General features: G+C 44.0%; 1 protein-coding gene across 1 annotated transcript in view; it reads right to left on the bottom strand.

The window, feature by feature from the left end:
* The window catches only part of LOC108629474 (uncharacterized), a 21,660-nt gene extending 10,518 nt beyond the window's left edge, over window positions 1–11,142 (bottom strand). The window contains exon 1 of the mRNA XM_018032168.2: window positions 10,648–11,142. The gene's annotated coding sequence lies outside the window, so the exon portion shown is untranslated. The remainder of the gene's footprint in view (window positions 1–10,647) is intronic.
* Between the last annotated feature and the right edge of the window lie 1,666 nt (window positions 11,143–12,808).

Below are 12,808 nucleotides of genomic sequence, written 5' to 3'. Positions count from 1 at the left end.
CTCCCAAACCGTTGGACATATGGAAAAATTGCATAGGACCTTTCTTGTAGAGGACGACGAGATCTACAATTCCATATAAAAGTTTTTCGCTAGCATCAATATTTAGCGAGTTATTGACAAAAAACGAAAAAACAGTTTTTTGCAAATTACTCGTTAACTATGGACTCTAGCGAAAAATTTTTACATGGAAATTGTAGATCTCATTGTCCTCTACAAGAAAGGTCCTATGCAATTTTTCCATATGTCCAACGGTTTGGGAGTTATTGGCCAGAAACGAAAATTTGAAAGAAATTGAAGGGGTAGCCCTTGGAAAAATTTCGGAAAAGACGAAAATTTTTTTTTGTTGTTTATTATTAGCAATATTTTTCCGACGTCTGATTTCTTTTTAAAAAATGCGTTTCTAAAGTGCATCAAGTTTTGGGATTGACTGTATAGCCAGTATTTCCTTAACCGGAAAGATAATACTCTAAAACATTGGCATGGTAAATTGAATCGAGATCGACCTGTCGCCAGTGGAATAAAAAATTATACCACGGGTGAAAGGTTGAATTCATATTTTTACAAAGTGATGCTGCTGCGAGTGCTGATACCAAGACCAACGATATCTGAACTAGGATCTATGCGTCTAACTGATAATAAGCGAAACACCCATCGATGCGAACGGGACTATCGGAAACTGTTGCCGCAGATGTACGCGAGAGAAAAAGCGCGAAGCTGCGGTAGACGGAATTGACAAAATTATCGGGACACTCGGCTGGATATCGTGGAAGCCCGTGAGACAATGCGGCAACTGTTACCTTTGTCGAGAGTCGTCTCATCGATGGCTATTGTCGCTCGGTGAAGGGCGCGTCTATGGTCTGTGTGCACAGGCACATACGCGATACGTCCATTGCACGTACATATAAAGCTTGAAAATCGAAAGAGAAGCTCAGGATTCTAATCGTCCAAGCGTTTTCGACATGAATATTTATAGATTAACGATACATGTATTGCGGGACCAATACTGATAGGTAGGCTCGACCGAATACGAAGACTAAAATTACTCTTGCCTGACCGAGGGAGGCGGACTGAAAACTAAATCACCCTACATACATATTTACGATCTTAGAGAATTTCAAACAGATTTTAATCAATGCCCCACGACTCTTTGCATGTAACGAATGGAGCGGTGGAACGGAGGTCGAGGATTCTAGATGGAAACAAGATTACTTAGATACTGGGTCATCGGTAGCGATTCGAGAAATCACGCAGCGAAGGATGGGAACGGTGCTGATCTCTTTATGACGGTATGCGGTGACCAGAATTTTTCAGTGTGGCGAAGGATGAAGGAAAAGGTTCAATCCCTTTGGACTTTGAACTCTCTCCCGTACTCGCCTTCGATTAAATTGAATTTCCCGAAACGAGTAGAATTCCGACTGTGTGGCTACAAACCATGAAATTTTTTCCACCCATTCTTAATTTATTCGATCGTCCAAACGTTTCCATAATATCCATGCAACAAATGTATCATTCATACAATGAAGCTTTGGTGCAATCAAATTTATCGTCGATTAACCTTGACATTAGTTTTTGGTGAACGATAAGAAGAAAAAATGAATGGTTCTTTAAACAACTTAGATGTATCGAGGAAAGAAGAGAGGTTCGAGTCGCGATAGCGTATTATCTCTAACTTCTGCTGGATGAGCTACGTGCTTTTTTCTCTTACCCTGGTCGTCGATCACGGTCGAAGTAGTATTCGAGAACGTGACTCGACCGATTTCCTCTTTCCGACATTTTTAGTATCTTGCAACGTGGACATAGACTTCTAACCGACTCGACAGCAAACTAAATTCTGTTTGGAATAGAAGATTCGAGCATCGAACGAGGAATAGATGAATTTTTATACCAAATATATACGCGCGATAATAAAAATAATATATTGGATATTATCTAAACGACTATAATACATGTAGGAAGCGTCGATAGTTTATATAAATTAGACAGATAAGGTAAACAGGCAAAGACTGATTTAAGAAAGCACAAGACTTAGATTATATTGGATGTTATCTAAGACACTATAAGAGATGTAGGAAGCGTAGAGGTAGCGGAAGGGTGAGCGGAGGAAGTGAAAGAACGGGAAGTGAGTAGGAAATGTAAAACCGAGTCCATTTCTGGGGCAAAGAGGCTGAAATAAAGAGTTTATATATAATAAAAATAATGTATCAGTAAGAGGAGAGAGAGGGAACGTCACAGGGAGCAGACGCTTTTGCGAGTAACTACAGACTAGATCCGGGCTTTATTCCTTATCTTTTTCCAGATAGAAAAGCGTTAAACGTAACGGGGAAATCGGATTTCCGAATATAATGCTGACGCGGATGAGAGTAGATTCGGAAAGTACGGCTTTGAGCGACCCGCGCACGACTGGCCATTTATTCGGACTGCGCGGTAAAAACGATCCCCCTTGCAGAAAAAAAGGAGAGACTGGTAACTAAAAATATATGGACGATGCGAAACGAGGCAGGCTCAAAGGAACTGCCTTCAAAGGCAGTCCCGTCGTGCAACGAGAACGCCACGCGAATTTTTTCAGGACCAACCATCCATTGACCAAGAGTATCAGTCTACGTGCGTGATCTCGATTTTCGGTTGATCCCGGGATAACGGGAATGTACAGGCATGATTGCATTCGCGTGTCGCCACGGGGCTCTCCGGTTGCACGCGGACGCGGATTAACCCGCAAATATCGAAGTCATTAGACGACGATCAAGCCCGAACTAATATGGACATTTATGGCGCAGCTGACGCGATCCAATCGAAACTGGTGTTACGGGTTAATTGATGCTGGAGAGATTTCTTGATCCCAGCTTCTTCCGAGGTCAATTACTATTTAAACTACATCTGCCATACTCGGTTACCAAGAAACTCTCGAGGGTCGCGTAAAGTAAAATTGATGTCGCATTCGATGGGGCGCAAATAGCGAAAATCAGTGGTAACGATGGGACGGTTAAGGGTAGACGAGTAAGAGAGCACACGTGGTATACGAACAGCGTATCGTCGAAGTTCGCGACGATAACGACGACTGGGATATAGTTCTAATAATGCTGATACGGCGCGGGTGCTCAAAATTGCCCGTTGTAAATATTAATTTTACTGGGAACGCGTTGCGCAATTTCGTATCGTTTTGCCGACAAATTAGAGGGGATGCGCGGGTAACTTCGTTAAGACGCTGCACCGGTACAGCGCTGCGTCCCAATTAACCGGAGATAATTAATTGGGATCTATTGTTCCAATTGCATATTAATGTCAATTTGCATGAACGAGTTCCTCCTCGCCGTCCTTCTCTCTAGACTCAAGTGTCTAGCCTATCCTGTCGCGCGCACGAAACTCTCCTAGTTCGTTTCGGAACGTGCCTCGTCCTAGGATAATTAAACCCGAACGCGTGCCACGGAATTTACACATTGTTCCCTTTCATCCTCCTCACCATTCCTTTATGCAAATTATCAAACAGTATCTTTCCAATTGATAACGAAATTTAAACTACTAATGGAAAAGACTGCGGCTCGCCCCTCTCGGTTAAACGAAGGATGGCGAAATATTGCAATTTACCGCGGGAGATTCGTGGCAGGAAATTGGTTTTGAACTCCCGTACTTTATACTACGAAGGTGTGCTTGCAAGTAGAAATTGCTGATCAATCTAAGATGGGTCGGGAAGCATATTTAACCTCGGGGGGGTCTTCAACATCGTAAGTCACTGAAATCTATTATTTAACCCATTCGCTGCCAAGGACGAGTATACTCGTCTTTGGCAGGGTGTCACGCATTGACAGGACGAGTATACTCGTCCTGCTTTAAATATATTATAACATGCAGGCTCTTTTGAAGGCCCATTGCCAACGACGAGTATACTCGTCTTTGGTTTTCTGCTTCTAAATGATTATGTATGATAATATATGTGCTCTTACCAAGAAATAACTTGGCAGCGAATGGGTTAAATCGTATCCATTTGAAATCAAATGGATTTATTGTACGCCATAGAGAACGTGGACAATGCGTCACGGTAGTAGTTAGGAATAATTAACGAGTTTCGGGTAATTGAAAGATTGTTCACGATGGTTAAAGCAGCTGGGAGGAAGAGAAGAAAGATACGGAAGGGTTGCGTCGCGTCGGAAGAGACGATGCGAAGAGAAGAAAAATTCTGTCGCGGAACGAACGACGCGGATAAATGATTCACCGGCAACTGCTGCGAGGAGCATTTCCCTTACTACCGTTACTTCTTCTTTTCTTCCTTCTTCAAATACACGCCCGGACAAATTTGTATTTCGCTGGAGCGAAGCCAGGCTCTCGTCAAGAGCCGGAAGCAGAAGATTCCAGAAGAATAAGACAAATACAACTGGGTAAGGCTTCTACATAGATCGTGAACTGTTGTTTTTTTCTAAAATATTACATAATAAACTTTCAAGCCTCGAAACGAGCACGACGAAACGTTATCTCGTTCATTACGCAGACGCGAGTCTACAATAAAACGATAAGCGAAGCGATAGAACTTCCTCTACCGATTAAATGTCAACGTCCCTAAATCCCCGCGCCGCGGTGGTCCCTAAAATCTAAAACCGAATATCGGAAACGGCGCGGGAGAGTGCATACAACTCGCGAAGCCATCGACTCGCGCTCGAAGGAAAAAAAAGAAATAGACTCGGAAATAGCGGGCAGCAAAGGGTAAAAGCAGAAAATGTGCCACGTCCCACTTGGCAGTGTTCCTGCTTTGGAAATGTTGCATACCCAAACGCAATAAAGAAAATAGAAGTTGAAGGGTGAAACGTACGGATCGAGACCCACCCCCGAGGTCCAATTCAATTAACGCGTGCGATCGAAAGCCGATTGGATTCCCCGAATCTGAAGGATGATTACAATTTAATATTCAGATTCCCGCGTCATTGATCGAGTTCGGGTCTCCGAAGAGTATCATCAATTTGGATTATCGGGTTCGTTGCGTAACCATCACAGAGGAACGGAACAGGTGTGCACCTGTGATCCTTTTAAAATCGGGGATTGAATGTCCGAAGGGAGGAGAAAATTGAAATGTCAATGATCAGGCACCGGGAACTATGAAACCCGAAAAGCGATTTCGAAGGTACAAAGAAAAAGCTAGCCGGACACGCGACCAACCAAAGAATGGGATATATTCCGTTGAAGGGGAGGGAGCTCGTGCGAACCACGAGAAAGGTTGGTAAACGATATAGAAACAGACGAAGAATAAAACGAAGCGCGGGTGCCGCGGTTAAAGGTTCTGATAAAAGAGAGATAGAATATAGCCTGGCGCAGGACGTATCGTGAGTGTGACGAGAGAACGACTCGAGTAAAATGCAATACAGAGTTTGCTGCGGGCAGCAAAGCAGATAATGCGTCGTCGGATATAGACTATGCTCGTGGCGTGCCACGTACGTACATACACTCAGATATCCATGTAAGGAACGTTGCTCTTCGATTCAGGGTACCGGTTTAGCTGCTACGATCTACGATTTTTCCTCCGTAGCCAACGGTTACGTGCAGGAACCGTATAAGGTTTTGAGAGAATCGATCGAACACAGTTATCGACACGAATTCCATCTAAACGGATCAATTATAATTATTTGGGTGCAAGGTTCACAGAGTTAAACCTAAAGCCACGAGTCGAAGAGAACGAGAGTTTGCAGTTTCGCGGGTCGAAGGGAGAGAACGCATCTTTCGCACGTGTCGAGAGAACCGGAAGTTGCGCGCCTCACTTTAACAATAATGCTCTAAGATACATAATACAATTTTAACCCCTTGAACGGAAATGACGAGTCCAGCTCGTCATAAACTTTCCTGTTTCAAGTGCTGACTGAAAATAAATTGTCGTTCAAGGGGTTAAAATTTCAGATATTAACTGTATCGATTAAAACCATTCCTCTGAATTGTAATAAGAACAGTAGATGATAAGTGTTGAAATTCCGACTAGGACAAATACATATATCTTACATCTTCCTGTTCGGATGCACGGAAGGAAAACAGGAAGCCGAGGTGAAGCGAGGCGCGTTTATCCTATAAGTAAAGGGAGAAACGGATAGCGTAAACTGTGAACTGTACGCCATTTCCATACAATATATCCGGCACCCAGTATAACCGCGTTTTCTGCTTTGCGCGACATCCACTTGCCTCCGTCACTCTTCCCTCAAGCGGAATGCTCGATCATTTACCCCGCAAACACTCGATGCTTGAACAACTTTCCAGACCACGTAAATAAATTCGTCCTCGAAACAACTAGAAGCGTCCCTTTCTGCGAAATAATTACGCCAAGATGAGACAAAAGCGAATAGAAAATCCGTCGAAACTCTTTTCAACGAGGGACGTTGTAATTGCGTAGGCCGTAGGCGAGACAAGATTCGTCTCTCTTTTGATAGGAAAAACTAGGTAACATTAGCGTTTGAAGCGCATCTAATCAACGCGACCATTACGTCGACGTTCTCCCTCGTTTATCGGGTTTTTTTTTTTCCCGATCCTCGTCCTGCGCCTATTCTTTCTTCCTGGCTCGGAGAATAAAAAATAGTTGGGCTCGAATTACGACGCGCCATCATAGAGGAGCTTTTTTCGATGAAAATCCATTGAACCGAGCAGCTCGCTATGGTTATACGCATGACGTGGTATGTGGGTAACGATACCGACAATGGACCTCGATCGCGACTCTCCCCAGTGCCTATAGCCGATACCATCTTGCTGACAATTTAGCTGCACGATGCGAATCGTGCCGTCGATTCGACAAACTGCTCAGGGAACGCGAGACGCCAGCAAATTGGTGGCAACTGTGTCGCCAGTCGCCAGATGTATCGCGAATTAGGGTTAATTAAAGAGGGAAATATGATCGTGGTAGATAACACGGTCACGATACGGTTCTATTCAAACGCGTACTCTTAACCATGTGAACCATGTAAGTATACCCGTGTACAAAGTCTAACGCGTGACTTAAGTCTTTAAAAGTTACGATTACGAACATTGATCCCGTCTCAATTCGGTGAATAAAAAAAGTCACGATTACGAGCGTTGATCTCGTCTGAATTCGGAGTCAAGAAATGTTCGAGATGCTCGAATCGTATTGTAATTTTAACCTACGTACGTACGTATATCTATACGGAGAAGGGACGAATGTCATCGGGTGCTAAGAATAAATGTAGACAGTGCGATAAGCAGGAAATCACGAAATGAGTGTCACTCGCGCTTCAAGACTCATACATCAACCTATACTATCCGTTATATTCGTGTGTGCACGAGATGTCAAAGAAAATCGAGATAGTTTCCTGTGGCCGAAACTCCGACTCTCCTCTCCGTGTATGAAAAATATGCGTGTCACAATGTCATCGTGAAACCTTTTTCGACGCGATAAAACACGACGTCGTCAATTATTATCGCACATGTTCCCGAGGCCCCGTTTCTCGTTACTCTTTCTTTCCCTCTGCATCTCGTCACCCTCCGTTTCTCGCCCGTAACACGATTGTTCTACGGCAATAACAAATATCGCACGCAATTTCCCCTCGAATTACTCTCCCGTAACTTAATTCGACGACAAACCTTCCCTCTTCCCTCCCCATTGATCAAAAAACGGACACACAGATACGCGCTTTTATCGTTTGAAACTGCGGATGTTCATGAAAAATTTCGAACCGCGAACATCCTTAATTAACACGATAAAAACGTTGCTCGCAACGTAAACACAGATAAACGAGAGATTTGATAAATCGAATGGTATAAATAAATTCCACAACGAAATTTTATTCGTCCAAATTGGAACATGGGATAGTTCAGATATTTAGACGAGTGTTTCGTTCTTCCTCTTTTCCCACGACCTACCAATATTGTTAAGTTACCGTAAAACGGTTTGTTCGTTCCATTACATTGTCAGCTCTTGGCGAGGATTAATTCGCCGTCCATCGCGAGAACCATCTGCGGGGGACGCGAATTAAAACACTTCTTTCGACGACGCGGTGGGTGGTTGAAAATACACGGAGAAAAGTTCTTGGGTAGCCCTCCTTCCGTTGCGACGCGTTTACAGAATACGGGAGAATTACACGGTTCGCATTTTACAACTAAAAACAACCACTAACGAGCACCGTTGTTCTCTCCCAGTTTTTGTTTAAGGATGTATTGGCTACAGTCAATCCCAAAACTTTATGCACTTTAGAAACGCATTTTTTAAAAAGAAATCAGACGTCGGAAAAATATTGCTAATAATAAACAACAAAAAAAAATTTTCGATTTTTCCGAGATTTTTCCAAGGGGTACCCCTTCAATTTCTTCCAAATCTTCGTTTTTGGCCAATAACTCCCAAACCGTTGGACATACGAAAAAATTGCATAAGACCTTTCTTGTAGAGGACGATGAGATCTACAATTTCCATGTAAAAATTTCTCGCTAGCGTCCATAGTTAACGAGTAATTTGTAAAAAACTGTTTTTTCGTTTTTCGTCCATAACTCTTTCAATATTAATGCTAGCGAAAAACTTTTATACAGAAATTGTAAATCTCGTCGTCCTCTACAAGAAAGGTCCTATACAATTTTCCCGTAGATTCAACGGTTTAGAAGTTATTGAGGAAAAACGAAATTTTTTTCCAGAAGTTCGCCGTTTCGACGCTGGAACGGTCGGATTTTGTCAACATCAATAAAATGCCAAATAATCATACGTAACTCGTTAAATATCGAAGTTAGAAGACAAACAACTTTTATTTGAAGTATTTTTCGATATTTTGAGAAAAAAAAGTTTTTTCGTCAGCGTCAATACTTAATTGGATATTTCCATCTATACTTTTTAGCACGTAGCTATTTATTATTAGCATTATACTTCCGACGTCTGATTTCTTTTTAATTATAGGAAACGCGTTTTTCTAAGGAACATAAACTTTTGGGATTGACTGTATAGCCAATACATCCTTAAACCGGCTGCTAGGTAGTAACTGAATTCGTCGACTTTCATGGAACGGGGAGGAGGAAAAGAAATGATCGATAACGCGGATCGACGTGTTTTTGTCCGATGCGTTATCCGCCTCAAAGGGTCGACGCAACATCGGCGTCGCCTACTCGATGTCCTTTAATGAATTAACACACGTAACGTACGGGGAATGACGCATACGGCTTGAAAAAAAATCGTTAAGCATCGGACGACCCTCTCCCACGAACGATCCCCGTCGGAGATAAATGCGTATTACGCACACTTTTCGCGTTAAGGAAATCTTGTTACGTAAAGGGCCGAGAGATAGGAGAAGCTTATGCGTGGAAGCCGATGAGCTGTTAGTACTGTTAGCGTACATACCTACCACTTTTTTTTATAAAATACCAGGGTTTCCTTCGTAATTTTTCACGAAAAAAATACAATATCCTTAATTGAATTCGTCTCGAACACTAACCAAGATAAACGAGCTCCAGTGTTCGAATACAAGAAAGCATTGAAAAAGCGTCGCACGGAATAAGGAACCTTTTATCTAAATACGGGTTTCGCTGTATCGTGTAATAGTACCCATATCCGATCTCACGACGCTTAGTCACTATTGACATTATCTAATTAGTTATCAAATACTCTCGGAAAGAAATTGATCCGACAATTATTAATTGTAGTTACTTGTTATTCTCTAAAACTTTGAACTACGTACTTTAAAATTGTCGGTCGAAACGTTGGCAAAGTTCCTCGAACGAGTTCTTTCTGTTCACAGGGTTCACCGTGTGTAATTCGAGATGCGGATCGTGCCTCGTCTCGGCGCTCGCCGACGACCCGCGAGAAAAACAACGGACAAAAACTATCGAGCGTAAACAGTCGGCTCGGAGTTCGGAAAAACGCGTTAGCCGCTCCGGCGATGCATCTCCATTTATTTTTATACCCAAGTTAAACATTCAGACTTTCAATAAGAAAGTCGTTTATCATATTTAGCCGTACTTATTCGTCCCTTTTTAAATTCATTAGTAAATCGCATCACGAGCAAAATATTCAATACGCGAAAGAACATGTATTCTTTTTTAAGCCGTAAGACGAGAGACGTCTGGCAATGAGAAGAATACCGCGATCAGATCGATTTACTTGTTCCATCGAAAATCGATAAATAAAGCGCGCGTGGTCCATCGAGAGGCTGTCTGCATAGTGTAACGGAACGGCTAGCGAGCGTAACAGAAACAACCAACCACAAGCACCGGATGGTTTCGTAGACGGAGGGTGAAAGATTGAAAGGAAAGAGAGAAGCCGATACGAGAGCATCGATCGCGAGTCGCGCGACGGGCAAACACGCGCGCGCTCGTCGAAAAAAAGGATTCGTCGACTCGTTTCCGATATAGTCGGAAGAATGATGGTCGCGTTTCTGGAATCCGACGCGATATCTCATCCGTCTGAACTCAGCTTCTCGCTCGACTTTAAACGCGAAACGATAAACGCGTTAAGGCAAAACTACGGCGAGCGAGAGAGAACGAGAAAATTACAGGGCGGGTCTTGCCGACGAAAATCGATGGAGATACACGCAGAGCGGATGGAACGAAGACACAAAGGTGCTCTTGACTACGGGGGATGTTCGTTCGCGTCTTATGCTAAGGACGCGCATCTGTACAGCCACCATTTTCACTCACCGAACACCGACGCTATCCCGTAAATCGTGAAAGAGAAGATCGTGTAAAAATGTCGCTTACCTCGCGCCGTCTCGACGATGCTAGGACGTTCGTTCGTTATTTCCCAGGAGCTAACCGGATGGCTCGGTGGTCCTGGTGACGTTTAACGTGTATGTTGACACGCTCGTCGATGACCAGGTGGTGGTAGCGGTGGTAACAGCGACGCTGGCGGTGGTGCTAGTGGTCGGAGTGGTAGATACGAAAAAATGTGTACGCGTAACGGCGACTGCGCCGCTGGACCGAGCGAGACTGAGACTGTGGTTCAATTCAAAGCTAGTCTATGGGACTACCAAAAGCGACCGTGGCTAACGAACTCGTACTACCGTACTGCGTCCTCGTCACAGGGTTACCGTGTACTACGTGTTGCTGTTCCTGCTACCGCTGCCGCTGCCAGAGAGGGGAGCCGCTACTACCACCTCCACTACGACTGCCACCTCTTGCCGATCTCTTCTTATCCTCGTACGCCGCTCTTCTCTTCTCTCTCAACCATCCCTCCGAGTTTCTGGGCAGCGACAATCTTCTCGCGCGGGGGGTCACCGTTAAATCCATCTGATATCCGATGTGTATTGGGGCGACTTTGTCGGCGACGTTGGCGTGTCCCCATCGCTCGAACGAGATGGGCAGATACGTCCCACAGATGCGAAAATACCGTCTATGAGCGAACGATACAAACGCGAGACTGAAGTGTACTTTTTTAATAATGCTATTTTATGTAAAGATATCATTGAGCACGGTATTTGAAAGTTAGGTAATCGGTCTTACAATTAGTTTTTGGTCACGAGACCAACAAATATTCTGGGGTCGTGATACTGTTGCTAAGCGAAACGACAGGATTAGCTCGGAGAAGGAAACTGAGAAACGAATTAAAACGTGCAAGTAATATGGGGAGTAAATAGGAATCGATGTCCCTCAGACACGTACACGCTAAATTGTCAGGCTTTAACGATGTTTGATATAGTTTAAAAGGGATTAACGTTAATTGGGAGACGAGTTAACTGTGACGTTACAGTTAGATACTAACAGAGACACAAATCGATGAGTATACGTGGTCTGGCGAGAAATGAAAATTATGGGGACAGCGCGGTACTTAAACGTAACCGAGATAAAATTAAATTCGTGCTCTTCGAGTCTCGGCAAAGTTTGTTTTCATCGTTGCGGTTCCTTTTCCACCGTTCGGATTGCGAGGATTACGACCGCCGACTTTGCTCGTAAGATATTACGGCCACGTTTAAAGAGTAACTAAGCTGCTCGAGATTTTCATTTTTCCCGTTATTTGCATTCGCTAATTAAAAAGGAGAGAGCAAAGGGACAAAAAATGTATTTCGATAAGCGTTTCACATCCCGTGTAAACCGCGCAGACCGCCGTTCCCGCGTAAATTTACCAGGACACACATACATTATCCGATAACTTGTCCCTCGTATCTAGCGAACGATTAATCTCTGTAACGCGGCGATTAAACCGCAACTGGCGAGAGAGCGGGCAAGAATATCGATTCGAACGAATCGGATGCAAAACATGGTGGTGCACGATGCGTCTGCGACCGTGCACGGAGCTGATCGTAGAACGAACGGTTCACCGTTAACGGGGAGAAAGAAAAAACTCGCGTTAACGAACTTCTACGTTGACCAATGGTCGGGACGCGTTCTTGTTCGACCCACACAGCCCGATATGTGAATTCTGGTAAAACCTTTTTATCGCGGAATGTCTCGACTTCGCGAAAGTCAACGAGCAGGAACGGGTGAGAGGCGGAGAACGACCAGACGAACCGCTCATACACGCCATATATCGCGTACCGAGCACGTTTCTCTGGTTACCCTGTTTTTCTCGGAACGCAGAAGTTAGACGTTCTTCCCCAACCAGCTCAAATCGTCGCGACTCGCGATTCGCAGTCCAGCAAAGTGGGCAGTAACGAGACCGATTTTTTCACGAGATTTTAGCATGGAACAATTCAAATTGACGACCTCCAGACAAAGAAAAAATCGCCTGAATTGCGCGGAGGTTCGCTGCTCCCGTGACCCGTGCATGTTCGGCGTTTCTTAACAACCCGCGGAATTGGATTCCGAACGAACACGTGTCATGATCCTTTTATATTTATATGTACGTAGGTGGCTAGTATCTCCGATCTGTCTTCGGGCTTATGCGACGAATCCGTTCAATTGCGACTCGATATAGAGACGCGCG

Source organism: Ceratina calcarata, unplaced genomic scaffold, assembly GCF_001652005.2.
Source record: "Ceratina calcarata isolate Rehan_Ccalc_2016 unplaced genomic scaffold, ASM165200v1 scaffold569.2, whole genome shotgun sequence".
In the NCBI taxonomy this organism is placed as follows: Eukaryota; Metazoa; Arthropoda; class Insecta; order Hymenoptera; family Apidae; genus Ceratina; species Ceratina calcarata.
Note: the sequence above shows the minus strand (reverse complement) of the source record. Positions and strands in the feature narration are given on the sequence as shown.